This window comes from Salvelinus fontinalis, chromosome 42, assembly GCF_029448725.1.
Source record: "Salvelinus fontinalis isolate EN_2023a chromosome 42, ASM2944872v1, whole genome shotgun sequence".
Classification (NCBI taxonomy): Eukaryota; Metazoa; Chordata; class Actinopteri; order Salmoniformes; family Salmonidae; genus Salvelinus; species Salvelinus fontinalis.
Window position 1 is genome coordinate 8713656 of NC_074706.1, and position 24154 is coordinate 8737809.

The window sequence follows — 24154 nt, forward strand, 5'->3', positions numbered from 1 at the left end:
GGGAGTGGGGAAGTCTGGGTAATTGTACGACACGGTGCCATGCTTTCAGTTTCGGTACGGGAGGCTGATGACACACTTGGCGTGGCGAGCGGCCATTATAAGGAATCATGGGATAAAAGTGACCGCTAATGAGGAACCAATGGGAAGCGACGGCGGGAGGCGGTAGGTCGCTATGGTAACAGGATAATACTCTGGCCATGGCATTATTATACTGTAAATCAATTGAACTGCATGTGAGAACTTGTTGTACTGGTATTAAATGCATTTGAATGCAAAGTGCAGTTTTCTTTCCCACCAGCCCATTTACATGCAAAGTGCTGGTTTGAACCTTACAATTACTGTCAAAACTTACATTTGAATAACTTGCTATTTGTATCTCCAAATGTAAGTTCTTGCATTTGAACAACTTAGCTGAGACTTGATTTGACTTTCTATGCAATCATGCCCACCATATACTTGCTATCAAGCAAACAATTTCTGTCAGTTTTTCTGGCCTTTCTGTCATGATGAGTCGTACATAGCACCACTTCACCTCTTTCTGTCATGATGAGTCGTACATAGAACCACTTCACCTCTTTCTGTCATGATGAGTCGTACATAGAACCACTTCACCTCTTTCTGTCATGATGAGTCGTACATATAATCACTTCACCTCTTTCTGTCATGATGAGTCGTACATAGAACCACTTCAACTCTTTCTGTCATGATGAGTCGTACATAGAACCGCTTCAACTCTTTCTGTCATGATGAGTCGTACATAGCACCGCTTCAACTCTTTCTGTCATGAGACGTACATAGAACCGCTTCAACTCTTTCTGTCATGATGAGTCGTACATAGTAACCGCTTCAACTCTTTCTGTCATGATGAGTCGTAGATAGAACCACTTCACTGTACAACAAATATTCAGTAATCAAGTCATAAAAGCCATCTAACAAATGACACATTGGAAGAATCACATTGACGATAGCTAAGATGTCCAACTGACACGTTCACATTTAGCCGCCCCACATTCTCATGCTGGCTGTTCTCCCCATCTCATATCATTGAGCCACTGTGATGTACAATTCTGTATCCCTCGCTGACACTTTGTTCAACCAAAATGGCATCTTATTGCCTTTTTAGAGACCCACCTAACCCAAACCCTACCCCTTACCCTAAACCGGGTTTGTCTCCAAACCCAACCCTCCCTCCCCATTCCCTGATGCATCACACTCTCTCCCTTCCTTGCACCGTACATCACTCAAATGAGGGAACTAAGGGTTAACAGTCTAAAACAAACGTCTTATTTCCCTTAAAATGTCTGACTTAGCTAACCTATTCATCATAGTGTGGCCCGTGTGTGGCAGTCGCCCGGGTGATGGGGTGTAATTCACCTGGCAAGGATGACAGGTTGGTAACCACCACCGCTGGACTTTTCATGAAGGGATGATGGAAAGAGTCAAATAGAGAGACAGAGAGATGGGTGGGGCGGTAGATAGAGAGAGAGCGAGAGAGAGTGAGAGAGAGACACACAGAGAGACAGGCAGAGAGAGAGCGAGCGAGACAGAGAGAAAGAGCGAGACAGAGAAGGAGAGACAGAGAGACAGAGGGAGAGAGAGGGAGAGAGAGAGAGAGAAAGGGGTATGAACTAAGAAAAAAAGAGAACGTGGATAGAATGACAGAGGGAGAGAAGAGAGGAAGCGAGAGGACAGAGAAAGATGGGAGTAAGAGAAGGTATACTATAGAGATAGAATGGAGAGAATAGCAGGAGAGGGGAGAGGACAGAGAAAGAGGGAGGTAGAAGGTACACTATAGAGATAGGATGGAGAGAATAGCGGGAGACGACAGAGAAAGAGGGAGGTAGAAGGTACACTATAGAGATAGGATGGAGAGAATAGCGGGAGACGACAGAGAAAGAGGGAGGTAGAGAGGGTATATTATTATTCATTATTATGGTGTATAGAGATAGGAAGAAGAGCAATAGCAGGAGATGACAGAGAGGGAGGACAGAAAAACAGAGATATCATAGCGTCAAGATGTCCCTCGCTCCCTCCCGCTGTGTGTTATAGTAGAGTAACTCCGCTGATGACATTTGACAATAACCACAGGTAGTAAAGTGAACTGTTATTGCACATTCACGCTTGACCATACACATTCCTGCACAAACACTCTTGTCCACTGCAGGGCCTGTTCTATCTCAGCACCAGTTTCCGAGAAATCTCTCTCTCTCTCTCTCGACTGAGTGCTCTCTTTCTCATGTAATGTAAAGTGATGGATTTTGATGGTTCAAGGAAAGTCTATAAAAAGTAAAAGCCTCCAGTTGTGACAGACAGACAGACTATTCGCAGATTGACGGAGAAGACTTTCTGTCCTGTAAACTGTATCATCCTGGCCCAGTTGTGTCATGCTGTGAATGATGGCTGTACAAAGGGAGTAATGACTTGATATGTGTACAAAATACACTGTAAGTACATTGTGTGTGTGTGTGTGTGTGTGTGTGTGTGTGTGTGTGTGTGTGTGTGTGTGTGTGTGTGTGTGTGTGTGTGTGTGTGTGTGTCGGATTGTGCTTCTACGTCTGCATTGCTTGCTGTTTGGGGTTTTAGGTTGAGTTTCTGTACAGCACTTTGTGACATCGGCTGATGTAAGAAGGGCTTTATAAATACCTAAGACTGATTGATTGTGTGTGTGTGTGTGTGTGTGTGCGCGCACGCGTGTGTGTGCCTGTGTCAGATTGTGTGTGCGTGTGGGCGTATGCCTGTGGGTGTTTGTGTGTGCGCGAGTTTGTGTGTGCGTTCGGTGTGTGTGTGGGCGTATGCCTATGTGTGTTTGTGTGTGCGCGAGTTTGTGTGTGCGTTCGGTGTGTGTGGGCGTATGCCTGTGTGAGTTTGTGTATGCGTGCGTACACATGAGCCTAATCGTACACTGAGCCAACAAGTGGTAATAAACCGCTCTAACTCTCCCTCAGGTAATAAACTGTTGTTCAAATCTGGCGGTGACACAAGGTTGAATATCAAACAGAGCCTTTTCCCTTTCATCAATGTTATTACATTCATCAGAGTGTAGATGAAGAGAGAGGGAGAGAGGGACGAGGAGAATATAAGGAGGAGGAGGAAGACGAGGATAGAGAGAGGTAGGGGAAGAGGTTGAAAAAAAGGAAGGGGGAGCGTTGATTCAGGCAGTCAGGCGGGCAGCCATCAGTCAGAAAGAAAGATGGCTGGCACACAGCTCTGTCACTCCTGCTGCAGTCACACTGAACACTTTAAATACCATTTCACACATTAAACTGAACATACAGTAAACATGCCTTGGACAGAGAGAGAGACAGAGAGACAGAGACAGAGACAGAGACAGAGACAGAGACAGAGAGAGAGACAGAGACAGAGACAGAGACAGAGACAGAGACAGAGACAGAGACAGAGACAGAGACAGAGAGAGAGAGAGAGAGAGAGAGAGAGAGAGAGAGATACAGAGACAGAGACAGAGACAGAGTCAAATGTCTACTGTTTGCTGATGATCTGGTGCTTCTGTCACCAACCAAGGAGGGCCTACAGCAGCACCTAGATCTTCTGCACAGATTCTGTCAGACCTGGGCCCTGACAGTAAATCTCAGTAAGACCAAAATAATGGTGTTCCAAAAAAGGTCCAGTCGCCAGGACCACAAATTCCATCTAGACACCGTTGCCCTAGAGCACACAAAAAACTATACATACCTCGGCCTAAACATCAGCACCACAGGTAACTTCCACAAAGCTGTGAACGATCTGAGAGACAAGGCAAGAAGGGCATTCTATGCCATCAAAAGGAACATAAATTTCAACATACCAATTAGGATCTGGCTAAAAATACTCGAATCAGTCATAGAGCCCATTGCCCTTTATGGTTGTGAAGTCTGGGGTCCGCTCACCAACCAAGATTTCACAAAATGGGGCAAACACCAAATTGAGACTCTGCATGCAGAATTCTGCAAAAATATCCTCCGTGTACAACGCAGAACACCAAATAATGCATGCAGAGCAGAATTAGGCCGATACCCACTAATTATCAAAATCCAGAAAAGAGCCGTTAAATTCTACAACCACCTAAAAGGAAGAGATTCCCAAACCTTCCATAACAAAGCCATCACCTACAGAGAGATGAACCTGGAGAAGAGTCCCCTAAGCAAGCTGGTCCTAGGGCTCTGTTCACAAACACAAACACATCCCACAAAGCCCCAGGACAACAGCACAATTAGACCCAACCAAATCATGAGAAAACAAAAAGATAATTACTTGACACATTGGAAAGAATTAACAAAAAAACAGAGCAAACTAGAATGCTATTTGGCCCTAAACAGAGAGTACACAGTGGCAGAATACCTGACCACTGTGACTGACCCAAACTTAAGGAAAGCTTTGACTATGTACAGACTCAGTGAGCATAGCCTTGCTATTGAGAAAGGCCGCCGTAGGCAGACATGGCTCTCAAGAGAAGACAGGCTATGTGCACACTGCCCACAAAATGAGGTGGAAACCGAGCTGCACTTCCTAACCTCCTGCCCAATGTATGACCATATTAGAGACACATATTTCCCTCAGATCACACAGATCCACAAAGAATTCGAAAACAAATCCAATTTTGATAAACTCCCATATCTACTGGGTGAAATTCCACAGTGTGCCATCACAGCAGCAAGATTTGTGACCTGTTGCCACAAGAAAAGGGCAACCAGTGAAAAACAAACACCATTGTAAATACAACCCATATTTATGCTTACTTATTTTAACTTGTGTGCTTTAACCATTTATACATTGTTACAACACTGTATATATTTAATATGACACTCGTAATGTCTTTATTGTTTTGAAACTTCTGTATGTGTAATGTTTACTGTTAATTCGTTTTGTTTGTTTCACTTTTGTGTATTGTCTACCTCATTTGCTTTGGCAATGTTAACACATGTTTCCCATGCCAATAAAGCCCCTTGAATTGAATTGAATTGAATTGACAGAGACAGAGACAGAGAGACACAGAGAGACACAGAGAGACACAGAGAGACACAGAGAGACACAGAGAGACACAGAGAGAGAGGAGTGTTGCTAGAACAAAGGCCTTATTTTCCCCCTGGTGTCAGAGAGAGATATAGGCTGGATGCAGGTTTTGGTTCCTGTTGAATGGAGAGAAATATGAATCTAAATGTCAAGGGAACGTTATGAGAATGTACTGATGTACAGTACACTGTGTGCTGAGGTGATTCAGCTAGGCTTATTTTAGCTGTGTGTGTGTGTGTGCGCGCGTGCGTGTGTGTGTGTGTGTCTGCGTGTGTGTGCGTGTGTGTGTGTGCGCGCACAGAGCCGTGGTCCTCAAACACCTATTCCTCTGTGTCTTGTTAAAGCCTGAAAACAGCGGTCCTGACGGAAGAAACACCTTTTCTCCAGAACATTCTCCAGGTTTGTCTCCCAAGAGGACCCTGATTCAGCTCTAAACAAAGAAGGGACGTTTGTCTGAGATAACAATCTCCTGCTTCCTGCTTATTCAGCAACGTATCGCAGCGCCCAGACAACACATCTGTCCAACCTCCTTGAATCAGCTGTGTTCAGCAGCCACACCTGTATGCTCGGCCTCGTTACACAAAGGCTGCGTTCGAGAAAGATAACGAAATGTATGTTTTTTAAGTGTATCGAATGAGGGCCCCACATCAATTCACTGGCCAAAGTGTTTTCTTTCTAAACAAATTCCCATCAAGGCGATGCGTCGCAACAATAACAGATTTTGATGAGCTTCGATTTTTGCTTACAGAGACGGAAGAATTGGCCGTATTTTTCATTATCGGGTGATATTGATTTTTCTAAATGTTTATGGAGAACTATGAAGCTGTCAAATGAGTTGTTGCTACTGTGTGGTATGTACTGTACGCACATACACACGTTGTGACAAGAAGACCAAGGCCACCGTGTCACACCCTGATCTGTTTCACCTGTCCTTGTGATTGTCTCCACTCCCTCCAGGTGTCACTTATTTTCCCCAGTATATTTATCCCTGTGTTTCCTGTCTCTCTGTGCCAGTTCGTCTTGTATGTCTTTCAAGTCAACCAGCGTGTTTTCCCATACTCCTGCTTCTATTCTCTTTTGCTAGTCCTCCCGGTTTTGACCCTTGCCTGTTTTCTGGACTCCGTACCCGCCTGCCTGACCATTCTGCCTGCCCTGACCCCGAGCCTGCCTGCCACTCTGTACCTCCTGGACTCTGAACTGGTTTTGACCTTTTGCCTGTCCACGACCTTTCTCTTGCCTACCCCTTTTGGATTGATTCAATAAATATCAACGACTCAAACCGTCTGCCTCCCGTGTATGCGTCTCGCCTTGTCCTCTTAGAAGTACATACTGTACACAAACACTGATGGATCTAAGCGACATTTCTGACAGAAAGAAATGTGGAAAATAGATCCCGGTGAACTCCAACTCCGGCCTTGATCAGAGTTAGAACGTTAGTCCACTACCCACGACGAATTACAGACAGAGAACGATTCACGCAGGCCCCTTCAAATCTTAAATCACACCTGTTCACAACACAAATAACTACGGATTCTTATTTTCTGAATATATTAATTAAACTGCTATTTGTTCTTCCCAGTTAGCTCAGGATGTTAATTGACCTGAAATTCATTATTTCTCACTGTTATTCAGTGTTTCATTTATCCATCTACAAACAAATATTCATTATTTCATTTTCATGTTTCTTAGTCATCTTATTTTTCTAAAGTTAACCCCAAGGCAGCAAAACATTTTCAATATCATAATTGTGTGGTTTTATCTGGAATTCAAACTGCAAGACACTGAGCGTAAGTATATTCTGTAAACTCTGTAAAACTCTGTAGAGCCTAGTAATTTACTAGACAGACTCCTAACACAGTGACTGGCCGGCACACTTTTCCAGTCAGGTGTTGTCTGCCCTGCAGAGAGGTGTACTGTAACTATGAGAGTAGTCTCACGGCCCGGACACCTTTCAGACAGCGTCTGTAAAAGTAGTGCAGAGACGTGAGTTGGCAGGTCGGCAAGTGCCCTCGTCAACCTTGACTTCATTCCCCCGATATCAAATCAATATCCTGCTGACTGGGCAAGTCATTTAGCGAGCTGCACGTCGTTTTGGCCAGAGGTAGATGACAGCAGGGTGATGGGAGGCTTCTGTTCATCTTTCTATCACCTACACTGGCCTCTTCTCATAATTCCTCACTTTACATTTCCGCCTAATGATCATTATCCAGACGAAGATGATTGGAAATTGCGAGTTTAATGGAGGGAGAAAAAAATGAGTAAAAAAAGCTGGTATGTGGTTATGAAGAAGTAGGTCTAGGGACGCACACACACACGCACACACACACACACACACACACACACACACACACACACACACACACACACACACACACACACACACACACACACACACACACACACACACACACACACACACACACACACACACACACACACACACGTGCTTTATGGCCTTAAGCCTCAGAATGAGTGTGACCATCTCCTGTGGCATATGACGTTTTCAAGACGGCAAGTGGCCAGGTTTAATTTACAACCAGGCAGACGTCCCTAGTGCGGAACATTCCGTGTCTAATGGTAGTTCTCCACAGGTCACTGCCTCCTCGTCTGCTACCACATATCTTACTAAATCCATCTTCTGTGACACCACACACACACACTCGTCCGTCTTTCACAGTCACATACAGACACTCATCCGTCTTTCACAGTCACATACAGACAGACACACGCCCTGTCAAGTTCTCTCTATTGCACCACACACATACACTAACGGACACTCACATACACTTTCACGTTCAAGCTCACATCGAATTACAGACCGATAACGATTCACACACATCTAACATATACACTACTGTATATTATAGTCTATCAACCACTGCCTATTTACGTCTGCCTATGTGTTTATTACTCTCTTTCACTTCTCCTCTCTCAATGTAATCCTACTCTCTCCCTCTCCCCCTCCATCTCTCCCTCTCTCCCTCTCGCCACCTCTCTCTCCATCTCCCCCTCACTCCATCTCCCCCTCACTCCATCTCCCCCTCACTCCATACCTCCATCTCTCCATCTCCCCCTCTCTCCATCTCCCCCTCTCTCCATCTGCCCCTCTCTCCATCTCCCCCTCTCTCCATCTCCCCATCTCTCCATCTCTCCATCTCTCCATCTCTCCATCTCCATCTCTCCATCTCCATCTCTCCATCTCCCCCTCTCTCCATCTCCCCCTCTCTCCATCTCCCCCTCTCTCCATCTCCCCCTCTCTCCATCTCCCCCTCTCTCCATACCTCCATCTACCCCTCTCTCCATCTCCCCCTCTTTCCATCTCCCCCTCTTTCCATCTCCCCCTCTTTCCATCTCCCCCTCTTTCCATCTCCCCCTCTTTCCATCTCCCCCTCTTTCCATCTCCCCCCCTCTCCCCCTCTCCATCTCTCCATCTCTCCATGGATATCTAAGACTCTATACGTTATGTGTGGTTCCTCATCAGCTGACTTCTTGGTGACCACCAGTCTTCCTGGGCTACCCCCTGTTTCTATTGGCCTCCATTATATCCACAACTTCTCCATCCCAGGTCCATGGCAGACAGTGGTACAGTATGGTGGTCTGTGTCCAGACTGAAGGCAAACAGACAGACAACTGTCTAAACAGGGCCGTGCTGAGAGAGACCCAGGCAGAGAGACCCAGGCAGAGAGACCCAGGCAGAGAGACCCAGGGAGAGAGACAGCAGCAATAACCACCAGGCTGGATAGAGGGAGATCCTCTTATGATGGCGCCTTCATCACACACGTCTGTAAACACACACTCATACCCAGAATAAACACACACACGCACACAAGCGCACACACGCACACCCTCAATAAACACACCAGGCCTAAGTGTCTAACGAGGCCAACCCCAGAGCTAAAACAACTCAATCCAACAAAGGGGATATTATCTTCAAATTGTACCAGTGAACAATGAAATAAGCTATTGATAACAATTCAATTAGATATAATAGTGCCTACAATTACCTACTTATTGTTCAGTATCTTAAAAGATAAGCTTCAATGAAGGCACATTAAAATAAAACAGATTGCAAACAATTTAATTTGATAGCTTTTTACCAAAAGACAGCCAGTTCCTCAAACACTTAAAATCAAGAAAAAAAAGGCTAATTACCATTAGCTGAGTGCTTTCCAAAAACTCATTTGTAAACTCAATTTAAGTTCATCAAAAGATGCAAGAGATACATGCATTCTAGATTCAATTTAATGTATGTTGCATTCTTTGATAAAGTTAAATTGAGTTTACAAATGAGTTTCTTTGTACCAAAGACATACGTTAGGTCCACATTCCCCTACAGCGCTAGTTTAAATGGACGGCAGCAGCTAAAATGTGTGTGTGTGACTGTATGCATGTGTGTCGCGTGTGTGCCTCATCGCTCATTAATCTCATTGGCTGAGCAGATGTCTCAATTCAGGTAGCTTTGGTCACACACATGTACTGCCAGCTTCTGCGCCAATCAATTGCAAACACGACATGTGCATGCCCGAAGAAAAAAAACCACAGCAAAAATACCCACCACACACTGGATACACTCTCCATTTTGTGTATAAAAAAAAGCAGCCTTGTTTCGCCCTCTGTTCTCTTGAAACGTGATTGAACCAGCTTGAATCAAGCCGAGCTATCAAACTCCCAGTATGCTCGATGCTAAGGCACACACGGAGTGGCGGGCATAGGCCTACTGTATTGCGATATCTTTGGCTATCAAACTATCAAAGTGTGGCCTCTCTGTGATGCAGCAGTCTCTCTGTGTACTGAGCCAAAAACCATGTCAAATGGCAACATCCAAAGCGGTCCACTGCCTAAAACTAAACTAGCGTAGCGGCTGGGCTATTGACTTTGCTGAGCGTATGCTAATGTTGTTGCGGCAGCTCAATGCCAAAGCAGATGTCAACGCTATCGGTGATGCTAATTGGCTAAGGCTGTAGCATGAAGCTAAATAGCATCAGTGAATCTCCTGTCCTTCTGTTATAGGAATCTGAAGGCTTCCCGGTAACTTCAAATGGAGTTCTCAACTTGGTTGTGAGGTCCTACTGCTCTTCATTGAGATACCACTGACCTGATGCGGAATGGAGGGGTTGAAATATTGCCTTGAATTCTTCCTTTCAAACACTGTACATAACAGTGACAACCTCACGGAGGGACGCAGTGGAGGAAGGAAGGATAGTAGGACCAAAGGAGGGAAGGAGAATCCCTGTGGTCTCAGCCAAACTCCAGCACAGGGATGAATTGCCAAAGTATTTGATCATGACTGTACACCACCACAGTGTAGCCTGTGTTGTGATAAGCTGTAGGGAGACCTCACGGTGTCTGGTGGTGTTTTCACACAGCTGTTCCACGGGATAGAGCCTTCACTCTGCAGTGGATCGGTGTGTGACAGACAGACGGAGCAGTCGGCTGTGGACCAAACATCTTTATCAACGCTCCATCACCGAGCTGGAGACATGACTGGCTGACAGGTGTTACTGTACACTGGGACAATGTGTGCGTGTGTTACATTCCAGATGGGCTCTTGGCTTCAACCTTTGACCCCAGTGTATAGCCCAACCGAGAGCTGGGAACTTTTCATGTTCTATTAATGGACTTCTTTGAGTAAAGATATGAGGAATATACTACTATAATGTTCACAAGCCAATATTTCTAATAAAATAAATTAACACAGAGAGAGAGAGAGAGAGAGAGAGAGAGAGAGAGAGAGAGAGAGAGAGAGAGAGAGAGAGAGAGAGAGAGAGAGAGAGAGAGAGCTAGCGAGCACTAGAGAGAAAGAGGGAGAGAGAGAGAGAGAGAGAAAGAAAAATAAATAGAGAGAAAAAGCTAGAGAGAGAAAGAAGAGAGAGAGAAAGAAAGAGAGAGCATTAGTGAGCGCTAAAGACAGAGAGAGAGAGAGAGAGAGAGAGCTAGCGAGCGCTAAAGAGAGAGAGAGAGAGAGAGAGAGAAACACCAAATTGGGCAAACACCAAATTGAGACTCTGCATGCAGAATCATGCAAAAATATCCCCCGTGTACAACGTAGAACACCAAATAATGCATGCAGAGCAGAATTAGGCCGATACCCACTAATTATCAAAATCCAGAAAAGAGCCGTTAAATTCTACAACCACCTAAAAGGAAGCGATTCCCAAACCTTCCATAACAAAGCCATCACCTACAGAGAGATGAACCTGGAGAAGAGTCCCCTAAGCAAGCTGGTCCTAGGGCTCTGTTCACAAACACAAACACACCCCACAGAGCCCCAGGACAACAGCACAATTAGACCCAACCAAATCATGAGAAAACAAAAAGATAATTACTTGACACATTGGAAAGAATTAACAAAAAAACAGAGCAAACTAGAATGCTATTTGGCCCTAAACAGAGAGTACACAGTGGCAGAATACCTGACCACTGTGACTGACCCAAACTTAAGGAAAGCTTTGACTATGTACAGACTCAGTGAGCATAGCCTTGCTATTGAGAAAGGCCGCCGTAGGCAGACATGGCTCTCAAGAGAAGACAGGCTATGTGCACACTGCCCACAAAATGAGGTGGAAACCGAGCTGCACTTCCTAACCTCCTGCCCAATGTATGACCATATTAGAGACACATATTTCCCTCAGATCACACAGGTCCACAAAGAATTCGAAAACAAATCCAATTTTGATAAACTCCCATATCTACTGGGTGAAATTCCACAGTGTGCCATCACAGCAGCAAGATTTGTGACCTGTTGCCACAAGAAAAGGGCAACCAGCGAAGAACAAACACCATTGTAAATACAACCCATATTTATGCTCACTTATTTTAACTTGTATGCTTTAACCATTTGTACATTGTTACAACACTGTATATATATAATATGACATTTGTAATGTCTTTATTGTTTTGAAACTTCTGTATGTGTAATGTTTACTGTTAATTTGTATTGTTTGTTTCACTTTTGTGTATTGTCTACCTCACTTGCTTTGGCAATGTTAACACATGTTTCCCATGCCAATAAAGCCCTTTTGAATTGAATTGAGAGAGAGAGAAAGAGAGAGCTAGTGAGCGCTAAAGAGATAGAGAGAGAGAGAGAGAGAGAGAGAGAGAAAGAGAGTGCTAGCGAGCGCTAAAGAGAGAGAGAGAGAGAGAAAGAGAGTGCTAGCGAGCGCTAAAGAGAGAGAAAGAGAGAGAGAGAGAAAAAGAGAGTGCTAGCGAGCGCTAAAGAGAGAGAGAGAGAGAGTGCTAGTGAGCGCTAAAGAGAGAGAGAGAGAGAGTGCTAGCGAGCTCTAAAGAGAGAGAGAGAGAAAAAGAGAGCTAGCGAGCGCTAAAGAGAGAGAGAGAGAGAGAGAGAGAGAGAGAAAGAGAGAGCTAGCGAGCGCTAGAGAGCGAGAGGGAGAGAGAGAGAGCTAGCGAGCGCTAAAGAGAGAGAGAAAGAGAGAGAGGGAGAGCGAGTGCTAGCTAGCGCTAGAGAGAGAGAGAGAGAGAGAAAGAGAGGGAAAGAGAGAGAAAGAGAGAGAGAGAAAGAGAGAGCTAGCGAGCACTAGAGAACGAGAGGGAGAGAGAGAGCTAGCGAGCACTAAAGAGAGAGAAAGAGAGAGAGGCAGAAAGAGAGAGAGAGAGAGAGAGAGCGAGCTAGCGAGCACTAGAGAACGAGAGGGAGAGAGAGAGCTAGCGAGCGCTAAAGAGAGAGAGAGAAAGAGAGTGCTAGCGAGCACTAGAGAACGAGAGGGAGAGAGAGTGCTAGCAAGCGCTAAAGAGAGAGAGGGAGAGAGAGTGCTAGCGAGAGAGAGAGAGAGAGAGAGAGCTAGCGAGCACTAGAGAACGAGAGGGAGAGAGAGAGCTAGCGAGCGCTAAAGAGATAGAGAGAAAGAGAGTGCTAGCAAGCGCTAAAATGAGAGAGAGAGAGTGCTAGCGAGCGCTAAAGAGAGAGAGAGAGAGAGCGCTAGCGGGCGTTAAAGAGAGAGAGAGAAAGAGAGTGCTAGCAAGCGCTAAAGAGAGAGAGAGAGAGAGCGCTAGCGGGCGTTAAAGAGAGAGAGAGAAAGAGAGTGCTAGCAAGCGCTAAAGAGGGAGAGAGAAAGAGAGTGCTAGCAAGCGCTAAAGAGGGAGAGAGAGAGAGAGAGTGCTAGCAAGCGCTAAAGAGAGAGAGGGAGAGAGAGTGCTAGCAAGCGCTAAAGAGGGAGAGAGAAAGAGAGTGCTAGCAAGCGCTAAAGAGGGAGAGAGAGAGAGAGAGTGCTAGCAAGCGCTAAAGAGAGAGAGAGAGAGAGAGAGAGAGAGTGCTAGCAAGCGCTAAAGAGGGAGAGAGAAAGAGAGTGCTAGCAAGCGCTAAAGAGGGAGAGAGAGAGAGAGAGAGTGCTAGCAAGCGCTAAAGAGAGAGAGGGAGAGAGAGAGAGAGAGAGAGTGCTAGCAAGCGCTAAAGAGAGAGAGGGAGAGAGAGTGCTAGCAAGCGCTAAAGAGAGAGAGGGAGAGAGAGAGAGAGAGAGTGCTAGCAAGCGCTAAAGAGAGAGAGGGAGAGAGAGTGCTAGCAAGCGATAAAGAGAGAGAGGGAGAGAGAGAGAGAGAGTGCTAGCAAGCGCTAAAGAGAGAGAGGGAGAGAGAGAGAGAGAGTGCTAGCAAGCGCTAAAGAGAGAGAGGGAGAGAGAGAGTGTGTGCTAGCAAGCGCTAAAGAGAGAGAGGGAGAGAGAGAGAGAGAGAGTGCTAGCAAGCGCTAAAGAGAGAGAGGGAGAGAGAGAGCTAGCGAGCGCTAAAGAGAGAGAGAGAAAGAGAGTGCTAGCGAGCGCTAAAGAGAGAGAGAGAGAGTGCTAGCAAGCGCTAAAGAGAGAGAGGGAGAGAGAGTTCTAGCGAGCGCTAAAGAGAGAGAGAGAGTGCTAGCGAGCGCTAAAGAGAGAGAGAGAGAGAGAGAGAGTGCTAGCAAGCGCTAAAGAGAGAGAGAGAGAGAGAGAGTGCTAGCTATCGCTAAAGAGAGAGAGGGAGAGAGAGTGCTAGCAAGCGCTAAAGAGAGAGAGGGAGAGAGAGTGCTAGCAAGCGCTAAAAAGAGAGAGAGGGAGAGAGAGTGCTAGCAAGCGCTAAAGAGAGAGAGGGAGAGAGAGTGCTAGCAAGCGCTAAAGAGAGAGAGGGAGAGAGAGTGCTAGCAAGCGCTAAAGAGAGAGAGGGAGAGAGAGTGCTATCAAGCGCTAAAGAGAAAGAGGGAGAGAGAGTGCTAGCGAGCACTAGCGAGAGAGAGGGAGAGAGAGTGCTAGCGGGGGCTAAAGAGAGGACTCAATTGGTGGGTCAGAGGGTCAGGAGCAGCCAGGGAGTCAAACGAATTCCACTGTGCAGGCCCACAGAGTCTGGACTAGAACAATGGCAGGGAGAAAAGGCTTTGGACTGCAGGCCCACAGAGTCAACAGAGCCTGGACTGGAACAATAGCAGGGAGAAAAGGCTTGGACCACAGGCAACAAGAATAGCATATTCAAAACAGACCCATGGTTTCAGAACGGGAAGGTAATGCAATCGTAAAAAAACATGCTCTATATAGTCTGCAAAGTGCATACTAATCCCCTCCCCAGCCCTCCAAAGGCACATGTACAATAGAGCGATATAGTCCTTCTTTTCTTTAAAAGCTTGTAAACCCTCCATACATTTCCCCTTTCCCGCTTTCCCCCAGCCTGAAGTTAATCAAAGGGGATAAATCAGGACTGGAGACAGTTACAGTATTAGACATGCACAACCAGTCGCCCCGCGGGCAATTAACCACAATTAAAGTTATACATTTATGATGTCTGCAACTCGCATTACAAAGGAGTAATTGTCTCAGTAGCTTTTAAGGCTTTGGCAGAGACAGTCTATAATAGACGGCTGGCTAGTTATGGGGGCTGCCCAAAAACATGTTTTACAGAGAACAAATGGACACAACACTAATGAATGAATGACAAGAGGCTGGGGCGCCACCAAATCCACTCCCTATTCTTCTTTCATTGGCCGTCGTGAGCTTCGAGCTTCGGAGCCAAAGCACCAGCACCGATAAAGAACTGTATCCTACTTTGATATTGCAGCGGACAGGCAGATTCTTTCCGCGACACAATTTTTCTATTCGATTCCTTTCCGATTTGTTTCACAACCATCGTCAGTCATGGTGTCACAGCGTTTCATAGACAGCGGATGACGAAATGATGACAGGCCGAAGACAGACGGAGGGAAGGTCAATCGGTGTAGTTGCAGTTGGGTCAACCATAACGTCAGGTGGTCAACGTTGGAGGTCTTGACCTGAGGTGAGTCGTGAGCAGGTGTGGACCAGAGGTCCAGATGGTTCAGACGTTCTACACTGCTGGTCGTTGACCTCACAGTGGAACGTTCAGCAGGGTGCTCAACTCAGAGTCAGATCTCATTATAGCAGAGGAAATCCTCTGGACCGTACAGGGCTGTGTATGAAGAGGGTTGCATGCAGCTTCTTTTCTTCGCTGTGATTGGTCAAAACCTTTGTGATGTTGTACGGGTCGAGAAAGCCGATGCCACTGTAGGCTGTAGAACAATCAGATTGGATATTGGTCTGAGAGTGTCCTCTATACAACTGTAGGCTGTAGAACGATCAGATGGGATATTGGTCTGAGAGTGTCCTCTATACAACTAGGCTGTAGAACGATCAGATGGGATATTGGTCTGAGAGTGTCCTCTATACAACTGTAGACTGTAGAACGATCAGATGGGATATTGGTCTGAGAGTGTCCTCTATGCAACTGTAGGCTGTAGAACGATCAGATGGGATATTGGTCTGAGAGTGTCCTCTATACAACTGTAGACTGTAGAACGATCAGATGGGATATTGGTCTGAGAGTGTCCTCTATACAACTAGGCTGTAGAACGATCAGATGGGATATTGGTCTGAGAGTGTCCTCTATGCAACTGTAGGCTGTAGAACGATCAGATGGGATATTGGTCTGAGAGTGTCCTCTATACAACTGTAGACTGTAGAACGATCAGATGGGATATTGGTCTGAGAGTGTCCTCTATACAACTGTAGGCTGTAGAACGATCAGATGGGATATTGGTCTGAGAGTGTCCTCTATACAACTGTAGACTGTAGAACGATCAGATGGGATATTGGTCTGAGAGTGTCCTCTATACAACTAGGCTGTAGAACGATCAGATGGGATATTGGTCTGAGAGTGTCCTCTATACAACTGTAGACTGTAGAACGATCAGATGGGATATTGGTCTGAGAGTGTCCTCTATACAACTGTAGACTGTAGAACGATCAGATGGGATATTGGTCTGAGAGTGTCCTCTATACAACTAGGCTGTAGAACGATCAGATGGGATATTGGTCTGAGAGTGTCCTCTATACAACTGTAGGCTGTAAACGATCAGATGGGATATTGGTCTGAGAGTGTCCTCTATACTAGTGGAAGGATAGTATAGAGGACTGCGAGCTGACTCCATCCTCACGCGGCGAGGTGGGCCATGGACACTGGCACTCTACCTTTCCGTCTAAACTGGTCTTTACCCAGCAAAGACTCCATTAAGGCTCTGTGTGTGTTAGACCTGAGAACGTGCTGACAGTGTCCTCCGGCTGGGAGATAACTGTTTTTATGAATTTGAGGGGTTTAGGGAGATCCAGTGAACGGAAAGAGAGAGAGAGAAAGAAAGGACAGAAAGAGAGTGAGACATCAAGCGAGAAAGAGAAAGAGCGAGGGAGAGAGAGAGAATCCAGCTGAAGAATCCACAATGTGTGGCTGCAGTAAGGAACGGGAGCTCAGTTCAGTGTTCTTTAACAGGCTCCTATATGCGCGGACACACCTCTGTGGCAGACCCTGATGGACAGCATTAAGAGGAAAACCTGAGGCTGGCCAGATGTTTATTCATAAGCTGCTGGGCATCAGCTGCCCGTGACAGGTAAAGAAGAGGTCAGAGCCCACCTTGGTGGCTAACCCACCCACCCACACACGTCCGCACATACACGTGCACACACACACACACACACACACACACACACACACACACACACACACACACACACACACACACACACACACACACACACACACACACACACACACACACACACACACACACACACACACACACACACACACACACACACACACACACACACACACACACATCCACTAATATGCAGAGCAGCTACCTTACACTCATAACACTGGCCAGCCTAGAAAAAAAAGCAGCTCTAATACAAAAGCTGCAGACATGAATATAATAAGACTTCCATCGCTCAAAATGTCAAAGGAATTATGACGCAAATACGTCTGCACTTCACAATACTTGAGACATATTCTGAATTATTAAAGATTCTATACAAAATAAATATTGTATACAATGTCAATAATGTTCTGTCGAGCTGTAAGTGTTTATTTAGTAATGATAGATGTACAATTAATACTTTAGGCGTCAAGCCTTTAACAAAACCTTAAAAAGTTTACAACGTGTAACCCATAACAACAGGGCGGCTGTAATTTCAGTCTGGAGATTGCCTTTACACACCCAGGTTTCCATGGCGAATAATGACTTAATTATAACCAATTACCCTTTTAATGGTCTAATGGGGTGTGAATGGTACTGAAAGGTGTCCATGTATTCTAGGCTTAGGGACAGCTGGAAATGTCTTCTATTTTTTTTACACCCCCCCCTCCCCAACTCTTCTAATATTTTCAAACGACCCTCCCCTTGTACTGTAGGAAAAATGTCACCCCCCCCCCATAGAATGAACTCAACATGATGTTCACAACCACAAAACAATAACAGTATGCTGTGTTTACAAACTTCAGCACACTTCTGTGGCACAGTCGATGCCACGCAGGGCTAAGGGCCAGAAGGTTCTCTGACCTCCATAGGCGAGCTAACTCTCCCTGGCTGTTTCATTAGACCTACACTACGATCAAAGCCGGCTGCAGACAATGATCAGCTAGGTGGAAAACCCATTTTCAACATTTTGATGCTATATTTTTTAAACCGGGTGGTTCGAGCCCTGAATTCTGATTGGCTGAAAGCCGGTGTATATCAGGGTATGGCCAAAAATGTATTTTTACTGTTCTAATTGGTAAACAGTTTATAATAGCGACACGGCACCTCGGGTTTGTGTTATATGGCCACCATGCCACAGCTAAGAACAGCCCTTAGCCGTGGTATATTGGCCATATACCACACCCCCTCGTGCTTTATTGCTTAATTATGTATGCAACACATTTTTCCCCAACAGGCTTCTGTGCTCATGCACCACAACCAAAAAACAAAGCAACTTCGGGCACTTCAACATCATGGTTTGCAATTTCAACCCCAACATCTGCACAGTTTGGATGCGGGAACTACATGTTGGACAAATGTGCTCTGGTAGCCTACAGTAAACCTCTGAAGTAGCCTAATCACATCACAACATTGTGACTGGCTGTGTTCATGATACACATAAAAGGTGACACATTAAACAAGTTAAATGACTAATATTGAGGCTATATTGAAGCGTTAGGTTCTAGGTGTATGAGGTGTTCTAGGTGTTCTAGGTGTACGAGGTGTTCTAGGTGTACGAGGGACAGCCAATCGGATCGGAGAGGAGGCAGAACGCACGGCAAGCTTTCCTGAATAACTTGGCCTGCTGGAAGCATATCTGGCCACATTATTATCGGACGACTTGGGAGAATGATGATGTGCAACAGACATCTCAGTATCAGAACTTAGAATACATCCAGGCTGGCTTGCTACTGTGCGATTCTGGACCGTATAAACTGTCGATAGCAGACCTTCCCGGCCTCACAACCACAGACCGGGTGTAATCATGCCAGCCCAGGACCTCCACATCCGGCTTTTTCTCATTCTGATTGGCTGGGCCTGGCTCCCCAGTGGGTGGGCCTGGCTCCCAAGTGGGTGGGCCTATGCACTCCCGGGCCCACCCATGGCTGCGCCCCTGCCCAGTCATGTGAAATCCATAGAATTTATTTCAATTGACTGATTTTCTTCTATGAACTCTACCTCAGTCAAATCTTTAACATTGTTGCATGCTGCGTTTATAGTTATGTTCAGTATACATCCAGACTGACCAGCTACTGTGTGTTTCTGGACCTCATAAACTGCCGAGAGCAGATCCACAACTGATTCAAATGGAATGAATGTAACGACATATTCAAATCACAGGGCTTTTCCTCTGATATTTCATGACATTTTCACCGCAGTTTACAGCCTAGGGTAGAATGTTGTACTCACTTGAAAACAATAATGCAATGATTCATTGCATTGTGGTGTTGTAGGATAGTCTAGGTAGGATACTTGTATTGTCCCTTAACAAGATCAGTGGGGGAGCTTTTTGAGCTGATTGTCTCATGTCTCCATGCACAATGACACACCTGGCCTCTCCGTTTATACTGAACATTGGTGCAGCTTTGAATTATTTGATGGGTGGTAGGATTGCTAGTTAGCATATTACAGATCTGGACAAACAATCCACCGACCACTATTATATAGGACCTCAACAGAGCTGGTGAAGCTCTGTGTATGGGCATTACCTTTTGCAGTCAGTTATGTTCGGTACAAATACAAAAACAACAGTCGAGAGATGAAATTAGCTGTTCACCGAGAGGAACGTTAACATTGGACTGGAGTGTTTTACTGATGCTCCTCGGATAGAACACAGATAATCCCCTTCTGGAACCTCAAAGTGCGGTGGGACATTCGGCAGTGTTGTCGGCTTTTTAATAGCATGGTACTATACCTGTTGGGTAATTCTGTGTAAATCCTCATGGTCATCTCTACAGCTCCACAGTGGTCTAGGTGGATGGACGGCTTGGTTTCATTTCCCTCCTGCACACACACAGGACAGACAGACAGAGACAGAGACAAAGACAGAGACAAAGACAGAGACAAAGACAGAGACAAAGACAGAGACAGAGACAAAGACAGAGACAGAGACAGAGACAGAGACAGAGACAAAGACAAAGACAGAGACAAAGACAGAGACAGAGACGAGACAGAGAGAGACAAAGACAGAGACAGAGAGAGACAGAGAGAGACAGAGAGAGACAGAGAGAGACAGAGAGAGACAGACAGAGACAGAGACAGAGACAGAGACAGAGAGAGAGAGAGAGAGAGAGAGAGAGAGAGAGAGAGAGAGAGAGAGAGAGAGAGAATAGAAAGGAATGGGTCAGAGGGGAAAAGAAAGGAAGAAAGATGCAATTTAGAGGAGACAATAGCTAAACAACATCTCGCTGCCCCCTAATAGGCTTGTTTTCTCTGCAGTACAGGAAGAGAAAGAGAGAGAGAGAGGATCATTGTCTAACATATATTTTACTCTGCTGGAATACTGAGCCATAGGCAACCACTGAGCGTTGGCTTGATTCCTAATCTGGAGAGTGTCTGGACCAGCATTGCTGTCTGGGTGAGTGAAGGGACACTTAAGTGTGAGCGCGGACCCTTCAGTGGGGGACACATTGAGGTTGTTTGGTCTGGGGTGATGCCTATGGGCAGAGGGTGGCAGAAATACTTTTTTATCTACCCCCCACAGAACATGTTGAGACTATAGAATATGTTTTACCATGTAAGCCAAATAATAGAGGCCTATACTATCGTACACAGCAAATTGTCCAGTGTTGATTTTTCAGGTAAACATTTATTGTATTGATTCAGGAGGTACATTAACTCTGTAAGAGTGAAATTAACACTCAGTAGTGTAAAATAACCCCCAGTAATGGTGTTAAAAACCAGAGTTATTGTTGTTCCAATAGGATTCCAATAGGAATTGCACGTCACTTGGTACGCCAGCATAATGTGATTTGCAGGCCTGATGTGGCCTGTAAACCAAGAGTTTTTTAACACCAACGTGTTAGGGTAAACCGAGGCCATCAGTAAGGACTTATGATATATGCAATGTATTGTCATGAAGTTTAATTTTAATGAAACTAATTTGGTAAAAGCCACAGGCCTTTAAAAGGAAAGAATTCAATAATCATGTCTCTGTCACTAACAAATACAGTCATGGGTGGTAACAATTCACTCGAAAAGAAAAGGCCGCATGGGAAATATATTAATGAGGCTTTACTCCATACAGTGTTAAAACAACACCCAAAATGACTTACTGTAACAGTGTTTTTGTTAAACACTAACTCTAGATCAACACTAGTGTTGAATAGAGATAACACAGTGAGTGTTAATTACCCCATAGTGTTACATTTGAGCAACACTGACAAGTGTAATGCAGTGTACATGCTTTACACTACGGTGTGTTACATTAACACTCAAAATGAGTACTTTTTCACTCTGTAGAGTGGGACCATATGTGCTCGGAGATAGTGTTAAACTGAACCCTTTAAGCGTTGATTTAACACAGCAAAATGTAACGTGTGGAGCAAAATAGAACATCACCAACTGATTCTTGTTCTCCAATCAATAGACCAAACATGCTGAGCAGGGGTTGAAGGTCAAAGTGAGAACAAACAGATACTCCATGTTGATCAGGGTCTTCTGAACCTTTCGGTTCAAGTCAATCACACCGTTCTAACTAGAATTGCTACCGTTCATTGTATGACTATTTAATATAACTACTTGTGATTGGCATGCAACATTGAATTGCATTGAATTTTATGTGTCTGATAAATGTTTGCACACACCTGGAAATGTCTGTGTAAGAACGTGTCTCTCTTTTCCTCACCCACTGCTTTCAATAAACTAATGCAGTGTTCAAACAACACCCAAGTCATGTTCATCATTTAAGCATCCAGATGAATTGGGGGACAGGTGCTTGGGAAGTCTCACAGGGGGACATATTTTGTTTGCTCAGTGCTTACGCAGCGCGAGTTAAGTCTATGATCAGACTTATAATAAATGTTAGCGCCTCCACAATCCACCATGTACTCTGCTTTTATTGCCTTGAAACAGGGCCTTATGTTATTACCCTTTAGGCCCAGCCCTGATGGATTCCAACACATCCATATTACTCCAGTGTCGGACCAGAACACCTCATATTAAACTCGTACAGATGAAAGGCTAAGACTAAACACGATCCCCAACTCATTTCCAATATTATTGATTCTTTCCAAATAATAGCCTTGTGTCCCCCTTCGGGGGCGTCCATTTAAACCTGTTCCTGCATCAAGCAAAACTCTCTCTCTTTCTCTCTCTCAGGGGATTGGATTTGACATTCCCGATGAAAGTTATTATTATCCGGGAATAATGAAATATCCACTCAGAGGGGATGGTGGTTAGGGAAAAGGGCTGGGAGAAAAGGGCACTTATCTCGCTCATAAGATCAAATAAATGCCAATTTGAAGAATGTTTATTTTAATTGCTGGGCGAGAACGTTCTTAACCTCTCTGATAGGAGTCAACGGAAATTCAGACATAACAAATTGCGATTTTTTTTGGACAGTCAAAATAAATCCGATTGCAGTGAATCAGAATTCAAGGCACCAGAATCCTATTTTAATATAAACATCCCTGATGTGGACTGCTGGAATGGTGTCAGGAAAAAAAAAAGGCAGAGGTACAGAAAGGTAGAGGGAACAAAATAATTATCCGTATGAAAAGCCTAGAGAAATTACCTTAAAAGTACCAATATTAATATAGCTGGTGAAAAGTCTTCTCTGATATGCACAAGTAAAACCCTTTTGAGATTTGAGAATGAAATAAAGCCAATTGACGTTTTCACATTCTTCTCGTTGACCTGACAAGGTGTAATTATTTGACTCCGTTTGATGGTGACACACGCCAACGACACCCTTACGATGCACTCCTGCCACAAATCCTAGTGGGAGCACATAACGAGGTTTCTCCTCGGCTGTGACATTTCAAAGCTGTCCTCAGGATTAAAAGAAAATCATTAAATAACATGAAACGTTAAATATAAATAAATGAAGTTTGAATGGGAGGCTCGGAGACAGATTGTTATTGTTGTTGATGATGCTTCATGGTCTTGATGATATTACTGTTAATCCTTTAATCAGTTTCTCCACAATGTCGACAGCGACATAAGGAATGGTAATACGATTAGCTTATAATGTTGAAGTAAAATATCCCGACCACCATATTTTCTCTCTCTGCTAACTCCTATGAATAAAACACATGAGCCAACCGCAGGACTGTGTAAAATGTTGTAGTTAAAGGCCCAGTGCAGTCAAAAACGTGATTTTCCCTGTGTTTTATATATATTTCCACACTATGAGGTTGGAATAATATCGTGACATTGGGAATATTATGATAATGCCCTTTTAGTGTTAGAGCTGTTTGAAAAGACCGCCTGAAATTTCAACCTCTTTTGGTGGGATGGTGTTTTGGTCTGCCTGGTGATATCACCAGGTGGTAAGTGAGTTAAAAGACCAATAAGAGAGTTCCAAACCTCTCTGCCAATAACAGCTCGTTTTTATTTTTCCCCCTCCCCAATAAGACCACTCCCAGACAGTCCTAGCTAAATTCTGGATTGAGAAATGGCTCTTTGCTAAGAAGCTATTTTTGTTTGTTTTCAAATAAAATGGTGAACAACTATCACTGTAAGGTACTTAACCGTTATCCAGAAATGATTTGATATTGAGATAAAAATGGCTGCATTGGACCTTTAACTTTGCTGTATTGGACCTTTAACTTTGCTGTATTGGACCTTTAACTTTGCTGTATTGGACCTTTAACTTTGCTGTATTGGATCTTAATTTTCAAAATAGGCCAAGAACCTAAACTGAATTAATTATTATTAATTATTGAAACAATGTATTGAATGTATTTAATATTATTGTTTATCATGACAAATACGCCTTTTTATTAGGGATGAGGTTTAAAAACAGAAATTCTTTGGCCTTAGCATAATATAATAGACTTTTACTTGAGACTTAAAGCCGATTTAGTCCTTACTATCCTAATATCTACAGCATAGATTTGTTCTAGATCGTATTGTGGGCATTTCATTTGGTTTTAATTAGCTGGGATTGTTGACAGGACTGAAGTTGGACGGGAGAGCAAATAAAGAGTGATCGTTGTTTCCTAGCTCTTTCAGGTCACTCTCTCTCTCCCACTCTCTCCCTTCCCTCTTTCTCTGCCCTCGCCCTCTACCCCTCTCTCTTTCTCTCTTCCTCTTTCTTGTCGTCTCCTGTTCGACATCAATCCCCACCCTGTTAGAAAGAGATTGCAGTGTGTCCGTCTGCCGTGGAGGAGTAGTGGCATCAGAAAAACCATTGTCACACAATTCACCTTG

General features: G+C 44.6%; 1 protein-coding gene across 1 annotated transcript in view; it reads right to left on the reverse strand.

Moving 5' to 3' along the window:
- The window catches only part of LOC129841361 (teneurin-3-like), a 527857-nt gene that overhangs the window by 260035 nt on the left and 243668 nt on the right, over window positions 1–24154 (reverse strand). Inside the window, exon 4 of the mRNA XM_055909600.1 lies at window positions 19695–19783. The gene's annotated coding sequence lies outside the window, so the exon portion shown is untranslated. The remainder of the gene's footprint in view (window positions 1–19694; window positions 19784–24154) is intronic.